The sequence below is a fragment of the Martes martes genome, assembly GCF_963455335.1.
Source record: "Martes martes genome assembly, chromosome: 6".
NCBI classification, from domain to species: Eukaryota; Metazoa; Chordata; class Mammalia; order Carnivora; family Mustelidae; genus Martes; species Martes martes.
The window spans coordinates 40354417-40374164 of record NC_137893.1 but is presented as its reverse complement, the minus strand read 5'-3'; positions in this window follow the sequence as shown (position 1 = coordinate 40374164).

Here is a 19748-nt window from a genome sequence, read left to right as displayed (position 1 = left end):
GTCTAAGCAAGGGGAGAGAAGGATGACACTTGAGATCAGTCATCATGGCATGGCAGTAGGATAGCATGGAAGGGTCAGAGTCAAAAAATATTTCTAGAATTCATAAGGGACACTTGGGTGGCTCAGTTGGTCTGGCGTCGACTAGGGTCATGATTCTGGAGTCCTGGGATCGAGTACCGTATCAGGCTCTTTGCTCAGTGGGGAGCCTGCTTCTCCCTCTGCCTGCCTCTCTCTCTCTCTCTGACAAGTAAATACATAAAATCTTTTAAAAAAAAAGAAGTCATAAAACTACAAATGATTGTACACGAGAGATAAAGGGGGAAAATCATGGACCTGTCAAATAGATTTTTTACTGTTAAATTTGGGCGTAGTGCAAAGTTACCAATTGTGTATTTAAGATGAGATTGTGTTGTTCCTTTCAAGCGTGCTTCCTTCTGCGGTGGAATGCAGTGTTGTTTAATAAACGTGTGCCAAGCACCCACCATGTCTTAGGAAACTCCAGCAACTGACATGAATGAGACACAATTCTTCCTTTCAAGGGGCTCAGATATAGTATGGGAGATAGACAACAACCTACAAAGAAGTGCTAAGTGTATTATTAGAAAGATGTGAAAGGAGGTCTACAAAACGTTCCATAAAGTATATCTTGTAACTGTTTCTTACGGTACATTATGGATTGTTTAACTAACCTAAAAATTTTTTTTATTCAAAAAAACAGTTCACCATTTTACCAGTCCCAGCTCTTACAACCACCAGTCTGTTCTCTGTACATCTCAGAAGCTTATTTGTATGTTTTTTAAGATTCCTCATATGAGAGAGACCACTTGGCATTTTTCTTTGCCTGACTTAGTTCACCTAGCATAATGACCTTAAGGTCCATCCATGTTGTTGCAAAATATGGCTGAATAATATTCTACTGAAAATATATTTCATATGCATATGTATAAGTAATGATTTCTTTATCCATTCATCCATCAGCAGCCACTTAGGTTGTTTTCATATCTTGGCTATCATAAATAATGCTGCAATGAACATGGTTGTACATATATCTTTCCAAATTCATGTTTTTGTTTTCTTCAGATAAATACCCAGAAGTGGAATTGCTGGTTGATCAAGTAGTTCTATTTTTAATTTTCTGAGGAATCTCCATATGGTTTTCCACAGTGGTTGTACCAATTTATATCCCTATCCACAGTATCCAAGTGTTCCCTTTTCTCCACATCCTTTCAACACTTGTTATTTCTTATCTTTTTGATAACAACCATTCTAAGAGGTATGAGGTCACATCTCATTGTAGTTTTGATTTCCATTTCCCTGATAATTAATGATGCTGAATATCTTTTCATGTACCTATTGGCTATCTGTATGTCTTCTTTGGAAAAATGTCTCTTCATATTTTCTGCCCATTTTTAAAAAACAGATTATTTATTTATCTATTTGACAGAGAGAGATCCCAAGTAGGCAGAGAGGCAGGCAGAGAGACAGAGGAGGAAGCAGGCTTCCCACCAAGCAGAGAGCCCAATCCAGGGCTCGATCCCAGGACCCTGGGATCGTGACCTGAGCCGAAGGCAGAGGCTTTAACCCACTGAGACACCCAGGTGCCCCTATTTCTGCCCATTTTCAAATCAGATTGTCTTTTGTTTGTGTTCGTGTGTGCCTGTGTGTGTTTTGCTATTAAATTGCGTGAGTTCTTTATATATCTTGAATATTAGCTCCTTATAAGATATAAGATTTGCAAATTATTTTCTCTCTTTCAGTAGGTTGCCTTTACATTTTGTTGGTGACTTCTTTTGCTGTACCAAAGCTTTTTATTTTATTTTATTTATTTTATTTTTTAAAGATTTTGTTTTATTTATTTGACAGAGAGAGAGAGAGAATCACAAGTAGGCAGAGCAGCAGGCAGAGAGAGAGGGAGAAGCAGGCTCCCCGCTGAGCAGAGAGCCCGATGTGGGGCTCGATCCCAGGACCCTGAGACCATGACCTGAGCCGAAGGCAGAGGCTCAACCCACCGAGCCACCCAGGTGCCCCTGTACCAAAGCTTTTTCGTTTGATATAGCCCCACTTATTTATTTTTGCTTTTGTTGCCTTTGCTTTTGCTGTGAGATTCAAAAAAATCATCATCAAGATCAATGTCAAGGAGCTTACTTGTCTATGTTTCTTCTAGGAGTTTTATGGTTTCAGGTCTTTCATTTATACCTTTAATCCTTTTCAAGTTAATTTTTGTGTGTGGTGTAAGGTGGGGTCTAGTTTTATTCTTTTGCATGCAGCTTTCCAATTTTCCCAACATCATTTATTGAATAGACTATCCTCTCTCCATTGTATATCCTTGGCTCCTTTATTGTAAATCAATGGACCAAATATACATGGTCAATTTCTGGGCTTTCTAGTCTGTTTCACTGATCTGTCTGTATTTATTCCAAGATCATACTGTTTTAATTACTATAGCTTTGTAACAGAGTTTGAAATCAGGAAGCAGGATGCCTCCAAGCTCTGTTTTTTCTCAAGATTGCTTTGGTTATTCAGGGTCTTTTGTGGTTCCAAACAAATTTTAGGATTATCTGTTCTATTTTTGTGAAAAATACCACTGAACTTTGATAGGGGTTACACTGAATCTGTATATTGTTTTTTGATGGATCGTTTAAGGTTTTTTAAATATATAATACCATGTCATCTGCAAGTAATGACAGTTTTACTTCTTCCTTTCTAATTTGGATTGGATGCCTCTTTTCTTTTTCTTGCTTGACTACTCTGGCTAGGACTTCTAATACTATGTTCTTAAATGTAAATGAACTGAATTATCCAGTCAAAAGACAAAGAGTGGCTGAATGAATAATAGAACAAGATGTGGCTATATGTTGTCTACAAGAGACACTCTTTAGATGTAAGGATACACATAGACTGAAAATGAAGGGCTGGGAAAAGACATTTCACAGAAACGGAAACCAAAAGAAAACAGCTACAAAAGTGGCTGTAGTTATAGCAGATAAAACAGCCTTTATTTATTTTTTTTAAAGATTTTATTTTATTTATTTGAGAGAGAGAGAGAGAGAGAGAGAGCATGAGAGGAGAGAGGTCAGTGGGAGAAGCAGACTCCCTGCTGAACAGGGAGCCCGATGTGGGACTCGATCCCAGGACTCCAGGATCATGACCTGAGCTGAAGGCAGTCGTCCAACCAGCTGAGCCACCCAGGCGCCCCTAAAACAGCCTTTAAATCAAAGACTGTAATAAGACCCAAAAAAAGTGTTACTTAAGGGCTCAATCCAACAAGAAAATATAACATTTGTAAATATTGATGCATCCAACATAGGAACAACTAAATACGTGGAGCAAATATTAACAGGCCTAAGGGGAGACATATAATGATAGTAGGGAGACTTCAATGTCTCACTTATATCAGTAGATCATCCAGACAGAAAATCAGTAACGAAACACTGACCTTAAATGACATGTTAGATCAGATGGACTTAGCAGTTATTTACAGAACATTCCATCCCAAAGCAAAAGAATACACATTCTTCTCAAGTTCATATGGAACATTTTCTGAGACAGATCATATGTCAGGCCACAAATAAACTTAAGAGAACTGAAATCATATCAAGCATCTTTTCCAACCACAAAGGTATGAAACTAGAAATTAACTACATGAATAAAATTGGAAAGTTCACAGATATGTGGAGATGAAACAACATGCTAGTGAAAACCAATGGGTCTCTTCAAAATCAAAAGAAAATGTAAAAATACCTTGAGACAAATAAAAATGGAAATGTGCCATACCAAAATTTATGGAATGCAGCAAAAGCAGTTCCAAGAGGGACATTCACAGTGATAAATGCCTACCTCAAGAAATAACAAACATTTCAAATAAACAACCCAACATTACACCTCAAGAAAATACAACAAGAAGAACAAACAAAGCCCAAAGTTAGGTAGAAGAAAGGAAATAACGAAGATTAGAGCAGAAATAAATAGGTGAAATAAACACGAAAAAGACAACAGAAAAGATAAATGTCACTAAGAGCTGGTTTTCTCAAAAGATAGACAAAATTGGCAAACCTTTAACCAGACTCACCAAAGAGAAAAAGAGAGAGAGAGAGAGAGAGAGCACACGCACACACACACACACACACACACACACGCTCAAAAAAAAACAGAAATGAAAGAAGAAATGTTATAGCTGATAACACAGAAATACAAAGAATCACAAGAGGCTGCATTGAACAATTTTAACCAAGTTGGACAACCTAGAAGAAATGGATAAATTCCTAGAAACATACCACCTACTAAGACTGAATCGTGATGATACAGAAAACCAGTAATCAAAAACCTCCCAAAAAACAAGAGTCTGGGACCAGAAAGTTTCACTGGTGAATTCTACCAAACATTCAAGGAAGAATTAATATAGACCCTGATGGTCACAGGGAACTGCAGGAATCACCCACTGTCTGAATCTCTGCTCGATAAACTCAGGGACCAAACAGATGCAGACAAATTTTCAGATAAATGTTTTGCTATCTGCTACTTTTATTACTTGTACATGAAACTTAGAAACAAAATTAACACAAATAACACTGTATCCTTTTCTATGGGAACTTGCAGTGGGGAATTTCTGTATCCATATTCTGGAAATGAATGAATTGAAACAGCAAGGGACAGTTATACTGAAAATGGTAAGTTTTTAGCAATTCATTTTGTTATCTCACAATATGCCCCAAACTAACCCAAAAGCTTGAAAAAAATGTAGTAGTTAAGATTTTTTTCTTTCATATTTTAACACTAAAGATAATCTGACAACTACTTGATTTAACAATCAGTCAAGGAGCATGGAAAATGTAGAGTGGGTATGCAGAACCCTAAAACAGAATATATATCATTAAGTGATGTGTGTTTGGTTTACTTATTATACAACTGGCTGTTAATCCATGCAGAAACCTACACCCAACAGAGACCCCAAGCTCTACCCAGTGAGGAACTGAGTCTGCTAAATATGTTTAACAAGAGGAATTTGCTTGTTCAATTCACAATCAGGTTGGAACCTGAAAAACACTGGTATTGAACTTCCTTATCAATGATTAACTTATAAGAAGTTCCGATATATAAGCCCAAACAGCAGAAAACACTTAATTTAAGGTTAACCTGATAGTCTAGTTCAACGCCTTGGTGGTCCCAATGTGTTAAAACTTCATATGCAACATGTTAAAGTATGCATGTGTTTTTATTATGAATATACACAATTGTTTAAAACATATTAAAAGGGAAATGCAAATTAAATATTTGCAGAGCTCCTCAAATAAGAAGTAAGGAAATTTCTGCAGACCAGAGTTTTTGAAGACTACTATCTTACGGCCCTTGAGGTTAGGAGGTAAATCTAAGAGCAACAACTTGGAGCACCTACTATTTAAGGATCATTGGGACATTCCTAAACCTTAGCCAAGAGCAGATACTATTCCTCACGATCCTAAAAGTAGTAAAGCTGAGGAGTAATCCTAAAGAAACTGTTTTAAGTTTCTCTAGTGAGTTTGAATTAAAGCAACTGGGACCCAAATCTAAGAAACATCATTCACTTCTCAATGTTGCATTCACTGATTCTCTAAATGATATTCACTGAGCACCTACTATGTGCCAGGTGTTATTCTAAACTTTGAGATACAGCAATGGAGAAAATAGACAAAACCCCTACCTTTATGGAATTTAGAGTTTAGTCGGGGGGGTGGGGGGAGCAGGGTGGGGAGACAGACTTTATTTATTTATTTTTTTAAGATTTTATTTACTTGACAGAGACAGCAAGAGAGGGAACATAAGCAAGGGGAGTGGGAGAAGGAAAAGCAGGCTGTCCATTGAGCAGGGAGCCCAATGTGGGGATTGATCCCAGGACCCTGGGATCACGACCTGAGACTAAGGCACATGGTTAACCGCTTAACCGACTAAGCCACCAGGCGCCCCAGGACATAGACCTTAAAGACAAATGAAAAACATAACAAATAAGTTATTTTTGTTATAAAGTGACAGGTACAATGAAAAAAAAATGGAATGAAATGGAATGAGGAGAAAGGCTGCAATTTTAAATAGGATGGGTCAGGAGAGATGAGGAGATGAAAGCAGATCAGTGACTTGAAGGAGGTGACAGGTAAACCCAAGAGATGGGCTGGAGCAGTGGGTCTCAGAGTAGGGTTCCAGAACTATCAGCATCTCCTGAAAACCTGTCACTGGCTCAGAACCATAGGGAGGGGCAGGCGACAGTCCATCTTAACCAGCTCTGCAGGGGATTCTGATGCACACTAAGTCTGAGGACCATGGCCCTAGAACAGAAGCAGGTCTGGGACATTCTACAGAAAGAGGGGTGAGATCAGGGTCTGGTCACGAGGGTCAGGAGGTGAGGAAGGCAGCCAGATCATGGACAACTTTCAGGCCACAGTGAGACTTTCACTCCAAGTGAAATGGGGAGCTTTGGGAGGGTTTTGGGCTGAGGAGCCACATGGCTTGATTTATATTTTAAAAGGTTCACATTGGTTGTTGTGTTGAGTACAAACACTACATTCTTTGCCTCGGGAGAAAACTCCTTACCTTCTTCTCTTCTTTTTCTTCTTCTTCTTCTTTTTTAAGTATCATGACCCTGAGATCAAGACCCCAGGGGAGATTAAGAGTCAGACACTTAGGGGCGCCTGGGTGGCTCAGTCATTAGGTGTCTGCCTTTGGCTCGGGTCATGATCCCAGGGTCCTGGGATGGAGCCATGCATTGGGCTTCCTGCTCGGCGGGAAGCCTGCTTCTCCCTCTCCCGCTCCCCCTGCTTGTGTTCCCTCTCTTGCTGTCTCTCTCTCTCTCTGTCAATTAAATAAATAAAAAACTTTATAGAAAAAAAAAAAAAGACTCAGGCACTTAACCAACTGAGCCACCCAGGCACCCCAAGACTCCCTAACTTCTACATTTCTCTTAGGGATGTGGTGCGCGGCTATATGTTGAAATATGGTCCCTGACAGTGGAGTGCTCCTATTTGCTGTGTTTGCTGATGTCCGTGGTGTAAATACTCCCACCACAGCTGATTTCAAGCTGCCAACATGACTCACGGAAACAGGAGCTGTGAAGGGATGTGTGCAATCTACGCCCAGCACTGACTGTAGGTCCCACTGGCTCCGCTACCATGGAGAACGTTTAAAAATGATGGGGAATTGTGTAAACCTGACTGAAAATGTTAATGTTACTTCAGATGTAAATGTAGTGTGTTCTGCCAGTGAATTACTGTTAATCAAATGCAGATTCCAATTCCTCAGAAGTTAGTATTAAGACAATATATAAACTTCATTTAAAAAAGAACCTCATTAGCATTAAGCCCCAACTTCCTTTGCTCAATGAATCTATTTACTTTTTAGCGAGGGCTCCTCTACTATTGCTTTTTTCCTCCTACTATAATTAATATTTTGGACCCCCCCAAAGCATGCACTGACTGGGATTTGCCGTGGAGAATATGCAGGGCTGCGATTCCAAGAGCTCACATAAATCCGGGGCAGGGCATCAAGGAGTATGCATTACAAGAACAAAAGTTTGCATTTATCTGAAGATGAAGTGAAATTTCAAGCTGATTTGCCATGAAGAAACTTCCCTTAGCCTAAAAGAATGGCCTTATTTCTGTCGATCGGGGCAGACTGCATATTTTAAAAGTATGGCACCGTCTATGAAGAAAAAGTCACTCTACGATATACTCTTGATAAACAAGTATGTTTGCTAATATTCAGAATATAAGCTCCTCGCGCCCTCCAGTCCGCATCAGCCCTCAGCCGTGTCCCACCCACACTCAGACCCCAGCCGGCCAGATCAGCAAATGTGCATGAGCTAGCACTCCCATAAAACAATGAGGTCTTTCAGGCCTTACCATCTTGTGAAGAAACAGGCTGAAACGTCATGGGAAAAATTAGGAAATCTCGGAGGAAAACAGCTCACAAAATGAGGGGTGGAACCACTTGCTCACATGTTCTAATTCCTGAACAAAGGGAAACAACCGTGACAGCCCCCTGCCTGCTCTGACCCTTCCATTTCAAAAGAGAGGCGTCCTAACCTCCTTTTCTTCTCGTGGGGATTACAGGGCAAGTCACAGACATCGGAATGAGAAAATTTTAAACCCAAAGGAGCAAAGTTAATTTTAAAAGCTTTACCCTCAAGAAAAGTGTAAAAACCAACCCAAACGACCAGTCTTGTTTGGCGATCCATAATACCAGCATAATGACAGACCAATTGGACTTCCACAACTGCACAAAGAAAAACAGAACGCCTTCTAATATACATAGATTTTAGGTCTTCCTAAGTCTTCTGGCTATTAAATCTCACACAACAACTAGTTTCCCCACAGTAATCCTTCCTTATGACCTGCCCTACCTAGTTTACACCTTCACACCTCCCTCGCTAGCCAGCCCGGGGGTGACCAGGGCCCCTTCCTCTAGCTCCCAGCTACTGCTGCAAGATATCCGGCTTGCGAACTGCCCGTCTCTCTGGCCCGCCGAACAACATCTCTCACCTTAAAAATCTCAGTGTAAGACTTCGTACATACTGCACAATGAATTCAAGAGTAAGTACATTTGCAAACTCGTCAACAAATTTACCCTTCTATTTTAACATGCTTTTATAACCCCACTGTATTTTCCAACTGGTTAAACTAATCAAACTTTTCTAAGCTCTCTGAGGACACGGTCTGAGTCAGTCCCTGCCCTGTGTGATCTCCCAACTTTTTGCTATATGTATGGTTCTATCAACTGTGAAGCAACACGGGGCGTGTCTGCTGTAGTCCGTCTGTAGATATTCTGACCCTTAACTGCTTGGGGAAAAGACCCATAAGGGACTTATTGTTATAAAGCATTACGTGGAAGATGTGTTTATTTTGCTCCTGGAAGAAAAAGGCAACATGTATTGAAATCATAAATTGTTTTAAAAGGTAAAACAATTTAAATTTTTAAATTTTAAATTAAACTTATAAAGAGACAAAGAGACATGCCACACAGTGAAGAGAAGAGTCCAGTGAGGCTGAGAACCTTACAAAGATAATCTCACAGACAGGTCACCGGTGTCACTCCAAGCTCCTAAGCAGAATACCACCCTATGGGGAGAAACCATTATTTGACACTGCAGTAGAATTCCGGGTCAGGTAGCGGGCTGAGTGGAATTTACTGCAGACTGATCATGCTAGCTAAAATGCAGAAGGAGATGGTGGTGAGGCACTGTCGAAGAGATGAAAAAGTTGAGTTCAGCCCACAGAGGAGATGCCACAGTTGACACGCCTGTGAACGTAAGTCAGACCAACTCTGAAACCAGTGGTCCAAACTCGGCTGCATATCAGAATCACCTGCAGAGCTTTTGAAACTCCCACTGCCCAGGTCACATCCCATATCAATAAAATCAGAATGTCTGGGGTGGGAGCCAGGCAGCCATATGGAATTCCCACATGATTCCAATATGCGTCAAGGTTTTAGAACCACTGTCCGAGTCTCTGCTGGTGAAGGCTTTCCTCAACGAGGGAAAGAGCACTCTAACTTACGTGAAAGGTAGTAATGGCAATGAGTCAAAGAAAACTTTGAGACTGTTAAGTGGGAAACCATGACTCTGGTTCAAATAAGAAGACAGTCTTTAGAAGACCCTCGATGAACTGGTGGCCTTGGGTTTTAGACTAGGAAAGGGACACTGGGCCTGATGGTGGGTAAGAGCCGTCAATAACACTAATAACTGGAATGTAGACCATTGTGCTGTCAAGGTATTTGGCTTTACAGTAAGTAGCCTCGATGCAAGGCCTAGGCCAGCCACCTGCTGGCTATGGGGCTATAGGCCACTCCCCAACCAAATAACCCTAGTGTTGTATCTGAGGTTAAGTTATCTACCCTGGCTGCTTATTAGCCGAATGCAGCTGCAACCCCAGACATTCTGACTGGTTTGCAGAGGGACCACAGGATCCGTATATTTTAGTCCCCTCCCCCCAGGTGACTGTTATGTCATAGGAATGTGGAGAACCACCAGCAGAGTTTATGAGAAAGGATTCTGAGACCATACAACTGGACTCAAATCCCTGCTCTACCAGTTACTAGCTAAGGCTCAGTTTCCTTATTTGCAAAAACGGAGCTGATGGGTAAGACATCTGTCGTGGGGCTTACCGATGATCCAATAATCCATCTCCCTGGATCATTGGGAGTATCTGGCATAACAGTTGGTACATAACAAATGCTCGGTTTTATATGTATCACATACATACATGTACATGTGTATGTTTGTCGTAAGCATTAAATGTACGACGTATATAAATCGAACAGCACTGTCTCCATGCAGAAACACTTAATAGGTACTAGCTAAGCTGATGCTGATGGTGGTGGTCATGGGACAACCCTGGAACTGGCAAAGAGGAAGATTTCATCCTCTCCCCATTGTATGGCAGAAAGCCACAATTATAAGACCTTAAAAATTATGGGGATGGGGAGGAAACCTTTTGCTCTGTCTTAATCATTAGGAGGTCCCACTAGTCATGAGGGGTTGTTCTACTGCAAAGTAATGGTGGAAATGTGGGGTTAATGGCAGAGAAGAGAGATGGCCTTGCCCCGCATGATGATAAACAGCAGAACATGACAGCCTGGGGACAATCAACACCTTCACTTCCTAGGGGAACCCAGAGCTGACATGTGTTCCATCCCAGATCACACTGTTAGTGGCAGAACTGGGATCAGACTTTAATTTCTAGGTTCCTCCCACTGATCATCTCTGGTGAGGAACCTGTCTGGGAGGTACATCATCATAGAGGAGACACGGTCTGTGCAATCAGAGCCAACATGAGATGAAGAATGTGTTGCCCTGTTTTCCAACTGCTTCCTTCCTTACTCTGCCCAATTCCCTTCCCTGGTCCAAATTCCACACCCTGCAGGCCATTTCCGGCCGAGATGGAGGATATGGAACACTAGAAAGCAGCCGTGGTTTGCTTTGTGGCCAAACTGTTTTCTTGGGGATGTTCAGCTCCAGTTTTAAAAGCATGAGACAATTGTAAAAAGGGTTTAATTTCCCAAATTTTAATTTGCATATAACTGTTCAGGGGTGTGCATTTATTAAGGGATACTTGCCTATTTTTTTATCCACCAACCTAGGACAGGAAATCCTGTCTTTCAGCTGAGTCTCAGACCACTCCATCTGAATATTCTCGCTGACAAATGTGACCTTGTCTAGGTCCTGGAAGAATTTAAGCATTCCCTCAATGTCATTTTTACTTGACCTTAGCAACATGACCAAACTGCAAATTCAATACCATTTAGTAAAGGTACAACATTCACATCCTGTCACCAATTCCCCCTCCAATTCCAATCCAGTGACCCTGGGCTGGAACCTAATCCAAAAGATTACAAAGCAACATCCTGATGAGTTGTCATGGCAACCCCTAGATGTCAGATATCCCATGTCCCAGGGCTGTAAATTCTCATTTTTAGTCGATTCATATCCTACTTTTTCATGTATAACAACCAACTAAAATGCAATTTGGTATGTCAGCTGCCAAGCATAATAAGGGATGTCATTTGCTATTATAGCCAATAATAAAAGATTTCTAGTTGCTTCTGTTTTCAAAGGTACAGCAAATCACTGGGTATTCTAAGTCCATTGGACTGGTCCTCAAAGAGAGGCTATTTAGCCAGGCTTCCTCTACTTTTACTTAATTACTCAATATTTAAGAGAGCCTTGGGAATGAAAAGAACTCTAGTGAAAGCTGTGCATTATTATTTTCTGAACAGGAGGAAACACACTGATTTCCAAACTTTCAATAGACACTGTATATTTGACCCCAAAGACACACATACACACATCCTGCGATCTAAGCCTTTCAAGGACGTCAATATACTACAGGGGTGACTTGCAAGACTTTCAATTCCTTATAACTGGAGAAAAAAGAAATCCAGGTAATTCAAACATCTTGTTTTAATCAACAGTTTTGTTATGGGCTGGATTGTGTTCTCCCCAAATTTGTACATTGAAATCCTAGCCCTCGGTACTTCAGAATATTTCTGTGTTTGGAAACAGAGACTTTAAAGAGGTATTTCAAGTTAAATGAGGTCACTAGGGTGGGCCCTTATCCAATAGGATGAGTACGCTTTTCTTTTCTTTTCTTTTTAAAAATCTTTTTATTTATTTATTTGACAGAGAGAGACATAGTGAGAGAGGGAACACAAGCAGGGGGAGTAGGAGAGGGGGAAGCAGACTCCCGCTGAGCAGGGAGCCTGATGCAGGGCTTGATCCCAGAACCCTGGGATCATGACCTAAGCCAAAGGCAGATGCTTAATGACTGAGCCACCCAGGCGCCCCAATATGATGAGTATTCTTATAAAAGGAGATTAGGGACACCTGGGTGGCTTCGTCAGTTGAGTGTCCCACTCTTGGCTTCAGCTCAGTTCATAATCTCAGGGTCATGGGATTGAGTCCCAGGTCGGGCACTGTGCTCAGTAGGGAGTCTGCTAGACATTCTCCCTCTCCTTTCCCTCTGCTCCTCCCTTCCCCCACACACTCCCTCTCTTTCTCAAATAAATAAATAAGTCTTTACAAAAATTTTTTTAAAGAAGAGGAGATTAGCCTACAGACACAGAGGGAAGATCAGGTGATTTTCAGCCATCAACAAATCAAAGAGTGAGGCTCTTGGAAGAAACCTTACTGACATCTTGATCAAGCAAGGGTTTCCAGCCACCAAGAACTGTTGAAAAAATAAATTTTTGTTGTTTAAGCCACACTGTCTGTGGTACTTTGTCATAGCAGCCCAGACAAACAAATTCAAGTTCCACCGGTTTCACATTCCATATCAATTTCCCAGAAGTGCCCTCCATCTTGGGTACAATGGAAGTCCAACTTTCCTCTGCAGGTGTCTTGGCCTTTTGGCCCTCACCCTGTGGCCCAGGCGGGTCTCCCTAAGCACACACCGGGCAGGCTGAACTCCAAGATGTCAGGAGCTCTATTAGTAGGCTGACTCATGGAGTTCTCTCTTGAAATTCCCATTAGCTAAAAAAGCATTAACGTCACCTCTGTAAAAGGAAAAACTGATCACCAGTGTTGTGTTTATCTTTATATTCCCCTGCTTACCATTTATCAGAATGCTAACAAGAAATATCCAGGAGATGAACAGTAGGGTGAAAAGGAAAGAGAAAGGAAGACACAGATAATCCATCCACCAGATTCTCAGTCCTGAAATAATCCAGAAGTAGACACAGGATAAATCACACCATGTGGGGTTTTTTAATCCTAAAAATAGGCAGAATGTAGAGAAGTATACAGAAGGCTGCATGTCAAGAGCTATAAAGCAACATCAACCTCCACCTGTGTAGAGTTGCAAATAATTTTTCTGCTAAAATTCCAGAACTTTTCTCCTTTTGGGTTTTAAAAATGAATTTCCACTACATTCCTTTTTCCATCGTCACAGTAGCTGTCTGAAAGTTCAAAGCCAAATTTATGGCCCATTTCTAGCAAGTCTAGAAATGGTTTTCTTGGTATCTTTTAATTTCCAGCCTCATTTTCCTACTTTTTGTGATCAGCTTTTAATAGCATGTATCTTTGGAGTCAAATTGTATTTTTTTTTTTGCCATAATGTGGGGTATTATTAAATAGATAGTTTTATTAAGCTTCAAATATTTGTGGGTGCTTTTCTTCCAGAGCATCTCTTTGATCTGTGAGATGGGAGATTTCACGCTTAAAAGAAAATTTGTTTCAGTTCACGGAGAAGTTTAAACGACATCAATTTCTCATACTTGTTTTAATCACAGTATGATAAGCTAAAATAGAGAAGAGAGCTAGTCTAGGAAGCTGGACCATGAGCGGTGAGAAGCCAACTTTTTTTGGGAGAGGGGGAGATGTGAGTGGGGGGAGACTCATGGTACTGGCCAGCGCCCAGAAGACACATGAATTCCCTGTGCTGGAGTATTTATTGGATCACCATCCAATCCTTTTTTCCATGTGAGAGGGTCACCACAAGAGATACACACCAAAGCCTGTTCTGGGTGCAAATCTTCATCCAGCCTAGTTCAATGCATCCTGTTTGCTTCTATCTGCCTATCTACTCAGCCTGCTAGCCCTGCTCCACCCCCAATGAAACCCACGTGACTGTTTATAGTGCTAGCTGGAATTACATAGGCCTTAATTTGAATTTTGTATCTTTAACTGGCAGAGTGATCCTAGACAAGATATTAAGCTGAGTCTCAGGTGCCTCATCTGAAAATTGGGGTAATAAAGAAAGTACCTCTTGAGCTTTAAATTCAATGTGGGGATTGAATTTAATAACACGCATAGGGTCCTAAATAAAATGTCTGGCACCCCACAGTCAACACTCAATACATATCAGCTATTATTATCATCATCATTAGGCTAATGTGAGAAATTCCCCAGGACGATTTCAGTTCTGCATGATCAGAGAGGGTGCCGGCCACAGCCTTGTGGGCCAGCCAAGAGGTGCCACAGCTGAGCGGAAGGAGCGAGGACTGACCAATCGTCTGGCTTGGAATTCTACCTTACTTCATGCACAGCATTTACGTATTCAGAAACTGAGTGTTTAAAGGGCCTGATTTAGAGTCTTCCCCTTTGTCTGAAGGGTCTGTCTTTGGGCTTTTGCTAGCAGAGCAGAAGGACGAGAACGTTCCCTGACTCCTTATCACTACTTTCATCAACGATGCCAATGTCTGCACCAGGGTCTTCTGGGCTGGGTGGACTGGGGAGCTGGTGAGGTAGGCACATTTCCTGGAAATACAGGCAGCAATTTCCTGTGGCTTCCTCTGTTTTTGATGTAGAGATGAACACACTTAGAAAATAAGCACATCAAGGATCAGAGCTTCAGTCAGTCGTGTTGCAAATGCTGAAAATACTGTTATTTCCTTCTAAGCAGATTCAGAAGAGCAAAGTACAGGCTGTCTTCCAAAGAGCATTCTCCCTACTAAGGATCTATATAGTGGGATTGTGAAGGGACAGGGAGAACACAGCTAACCTTCTACGCCTGTAGGACATCTATGACCTACCTGCTCCTGGAGTTGACGAACATTTCCATGAACTGAGACCCAAGTGAGCAAGAACCAGATTTTCCATGAAGGCCCATGTTTTGCATAAACCTTAGCCTGAAAAAGCTCTGGTCTGGTCACAGGGCTTCAGTAAAGATTTCTCTAGAATTTGGGGCCTGGTCAGAAAAAGTTCACTCTCTGAAGTGGAAAGTAGTGAAATTATTAGTGAATTTAACTGTTTACATAACTATCCCGAAATAACCACTTAAGATCAAATAAAGCAATGCATACTATATTTGGAAAAGAGCCAGATTCACAGAAGGTGACCACAATGGGTTGTTAGAACCAAAATAAAGCAAAGAAAGACACTTCTTGGTCAATGACATCAGCAGGCCACTGAAGAAGTGGCAGAAGGATGGACAGTCAGCATCGGGTTCATACCAGTCAAGGCGGTCACAGAATGGTTCCGGAGGGAGGCAGGCAGCCGAGTTCCAAATTCCGCCTTTGGCGTTCACTGGCTGAGTGCCCTTGCCTAAGTCACTTACCCTCTCTAAACTTCTGATTTCTCGTGTGACTTCTGTTTGTCCAACACTGGATTCCCTTCCTATGTGAGAAGCTGCTTTTCCCCTACCACTGGAGCGCCCAGCACTGTAACCAGTCACACGACCCCAAGACAGCTCAGTTCATGGTTAAGTAATTTTTTGCTTCAGTTAGCCTGTTGCTTGAATCCAAAAAGTCTGGGTTAATACACCCCATGGGCAAGAATTGCAATGAAAATTACATTTTTTTGAAGATTTATTTATTTTAGAGAGAAAGAGAGCACGCATAGTGAGAATTCAGTTTTAAGTAATATAATTCAGCAAACACAAGAAACGCTGGTTGCCTGCCTAGAAAGGTGGGTAAGTATAAGTGCTGGAGTCCGACGGCACGAGTTCAAAACACAGCTCCCTTCCCATGGTCCCTGCAGATGATCGGCTTAACGCCTTTGTTCTCGGTTTCATTGTCTGTAAAAACAAGCTAATAATAGTAACTACATCACCTGGTCGTGAGGATTGAGCCCATGTAGAGAAATCATTTAGAACAGGTCCTGACACACGTAAACATTCAGTACATGGGAACTCTTATTATTATTAAAGATAGAGCTGTTTTGATTGCTGCTGAGGACTGTGTGAAAGTCACTGATCTAGCGAGAAATATCCTTCATTAAGAAAAGAATCATTCTTCTCAATAATCCAGCTTGATAGAAAATCCCTTAAGGACAATTAGAAAGAATTCAATTACTCATGTTTGAACTTAGCAAGCTCAATATTTGGCCCCCTGAGTGGACTTACTGACCAAGAGGACATGGCCTGAACAAATGAGCCACGTCCGTCGTGCTGCGTGATCTCCCTCTTCCTTAAGTCACAGATGGCAAGAACATCTCGGTTCTGAATGAACCTGCCATAAATTTAATGATGACTCGATTCTTGTGAGTAACGTCTCTCTAGGAAAACTAATAGAACTGATTTTGGTCCCATGCAATCTCCCATGGCTATGTCCTTACGAAACCTACCCTAAACGACGAGCCAGCCTCACACTTGTTGAAATCTGTATTAACTTCAACTGGAGCCTACTTAATGTACTAATTAAATGCAGCTTCTCCTTCCCCACTGCTTCCTGTGTGATGTAATCACTCACTCACTCATTCATTCACATGATAGACTATTAGGGAGCACCAACTCTGCCTCAGGTGCTAGGCTAGAAGCTGGATAAACAAAGTCAAACAAGAAACAGTCCTCAAGCTGTTGAAAGTCTAGGGAGGCAGGAGAGTCAAGTAACCATCAGAAAACCTTGTGCAAGGACAGAGGCGTATGTGAGGCGTGAGGAGAGCTCAGGCCTGCAGGGGGAAACCCAAAAAGAATTTATGCATTCAGCACAAAGCTTTTGAGAAACCAAAGGTTTGTCTGAAGCCCAGGGGGAGTAGGGGCGGGGAAAGAGAGGCAGGTCCTAGACCCTCGGGGGTATTAGGTGCTTCAGAAAGGGATGTGTTCTGCTAAGGAGGAGGAGTCTTGAAAGACTTTAAGCAAAGTCACGGCAAGATTCCATTTTGCCTTTAGAAAGATCATTCTGGTTGGCCAGATGAACCAGGGGATATATGGGGAAACTGGGAGGCCAGTAAAGAAGAGGTTATTGTGTTTAGCTGGAAGAGAAATGGTAAAGCCTAAATACAGAAGGAACAAAGGAGGGGGAAAAAAGGGGGATTCTGGGATTCCACAAAATGGGAGAAACTGAAATTCATGAAGTGATTCTATTTCAGTTTCATTGGACAGAATGGGGGGGCCTGTCACTGGTCAGCTACTTCTTGAAGGAACAGAGATTACAGGTTAAATCCATGAACTACGCCTGTCTGCACTATGTCAGCGGCATCTGTGAAACTGTGCAAAGCCATCCTCCGTGACCCAGGGGTGCCAACACCCTCATTTTAGAAGCCTAAGAGAACTTGAAAATATAGAAAAGGGCCCTTAAATATTCATTCCTCTTCCCCAAACATTTAGAAGTTATTATGACCAATCATGACTTAACAGGCTCCGAGATATCCTGGCTTCTCTGCCATCCTTGTGGTCTAACTAAAATTCCCCCATTGTCAAGCTCAGTAGAGTTTTATTTCCTTAGTACCTATTTCCTGCCATTTTACCCTCCAAAATGTCTTCCCTTTGAATTTAACTAGATAAATGCCATGAGCCCTACCATAACATTAATACTCTCAGTGAGCACTCATATCATGAGAAGAGCATCTGGCTGTATCTATTTGTTTTGTGATGGCACAGGCCTTAAGAGAGGTGGGGAAATTCTCAAAACAGACCATTTATTTTATATTAAATATAAAAGGCAATGGAATCCCTTCTGTACCACTGGTTACACTGTAGTTAGTTTTCTGAATGAACCTGTTGTGCAATACTGAGATCTCTACATAAATAAGTCATGATTTCCATTGTCCTTAACCACACACAACCTTTGACAAGAAAGTAGAGCCACAGAGGGGGTTTATTAAATCCAGGTCAGATCTCCACCAGGGCAGAGACTCATGGCCTGGGGGATATCAAAGACAATGGTGTGAAAGGGACAAAGGAGAACATCAAACATTCCAGGCAGGGTCTTGTAGGGAGAGCCAAATGAATTTTAATTTTAAAGGGACACTGGTCATTCTAGAAATCAACATGTGCTGAATCCCACTGTTCCAGATATAAATACCAGAAAACATTTAGGAAGTAAGATCAATACCCTTTTTAGAAATCAGTATTTACCTGGATCCATTATTAGCTTAAACTAAATTTATAAAACAATGGATTTGTCACTTAGCCAAAGATATTCATGCTTAAGAATGAAGCCATATTCTATACGAAGCTAAGGGAATTTTACAATAGTCTGAAATCCCCATTGAAAAAATATTCGTATCTGTATCTCTGTATCTATCTCTGTACCTATCTCTGTATCTATCTATCTGTTAGGAAAGTATATTTAATGAACTCCCTGAAACTCTCAGAGAAAAATTATGGGAAGACACACACTGGCTAGACACATTTCAGTAGTGGTTACCATAGAAACAAGTTGGTAGGTTTCTTTTTTGGAGTTGTGCCTTTTGATAAAATATTAAATTTTGTAGAGTATTTGCATATACATACAACAGTACAACCGCTGTTGTCCACCTAAAAGCATATTAAAAAAACTAAACTAGTTCTACTTTTAGCTTACTAATATCTATAAAGAAAAAAAATCATTCTTAATAAGCTGATTTTTTTTTTTGTAAAGCCTTTCTCTGCCTCTCCACTGTTTCATACTGGGAAGAAGCTGAAGTGAGAGTGGAAAAGGCATAAAGACAGGAATCTAAGAAAACCAGGTGAGTCTTCCTTGAGAGAGGCTCATGACGGCTTTCAAACTGTAGGTGCTAATGTGCTGCAGGCCAACTAACTGGACGACTCTGGTAAATTGCTTTTCATTAAACTAATACTTGTGTCTCATTGTTCTACGGTAAGATAGCTCTTTCCCATAATGTGAGAAACGACAGTATGTTCCCCCTTGAGGAAGTAAGAGTTGCAATATTGCCATATGTGGAACTCACCAGGTGTCTCCTTTTTATTTATATTTAATTATGTACTTACGGGAGCCTTAGAACCCTATAATGCACACACCATTTACTTTCTACTTTAAAAATTAAGAAAACATACACATTGTAATGTAAAGATCAGAATTGCAAAGTGTAACAACCACTTACTCAAATACTGCCTATTTAAAAATTTTTATTTATTTTTTTATTAGTTTCAGAGGTAGAATTTAGTGATTCATCAGTTGCGTATAACACCCAGTGCTCATTATATCAAGTGCCCTCCTTAATGCCCATCACCCACTTATCCTTCCCCCCACCTCCCCTCCAGCAACCCTCAGTTTCTTTCCTAGAGTTTAGCATCTCTTATGGTTTGCCCGCTTCTCAACTTTCATTTCATTTTATTCTTTTTTCCCTTCAAATACTGTCTTTAAAGCATAAGGAACAGCAAGGTAGTTGCTGCACTAAGTTTTTCAGACTAAAAGCTACTGAGCTGTTTGCTGATCAATGCACTATTGATACTTGGGTTATCATCGATAGACAACCCAGTATGCACAGGGCATGCTGGGAGCAAGCCTAACAACAGCTTGACTTGGGATCTGAGATGTCCGTGAGTCACAAACCCAGTAATCTTTAAAATTAGGACTGGGGGGGCGCCTGGGTGGCTCAGTGGGTTAAGCCTCTGCCTTCAACTCAGGTC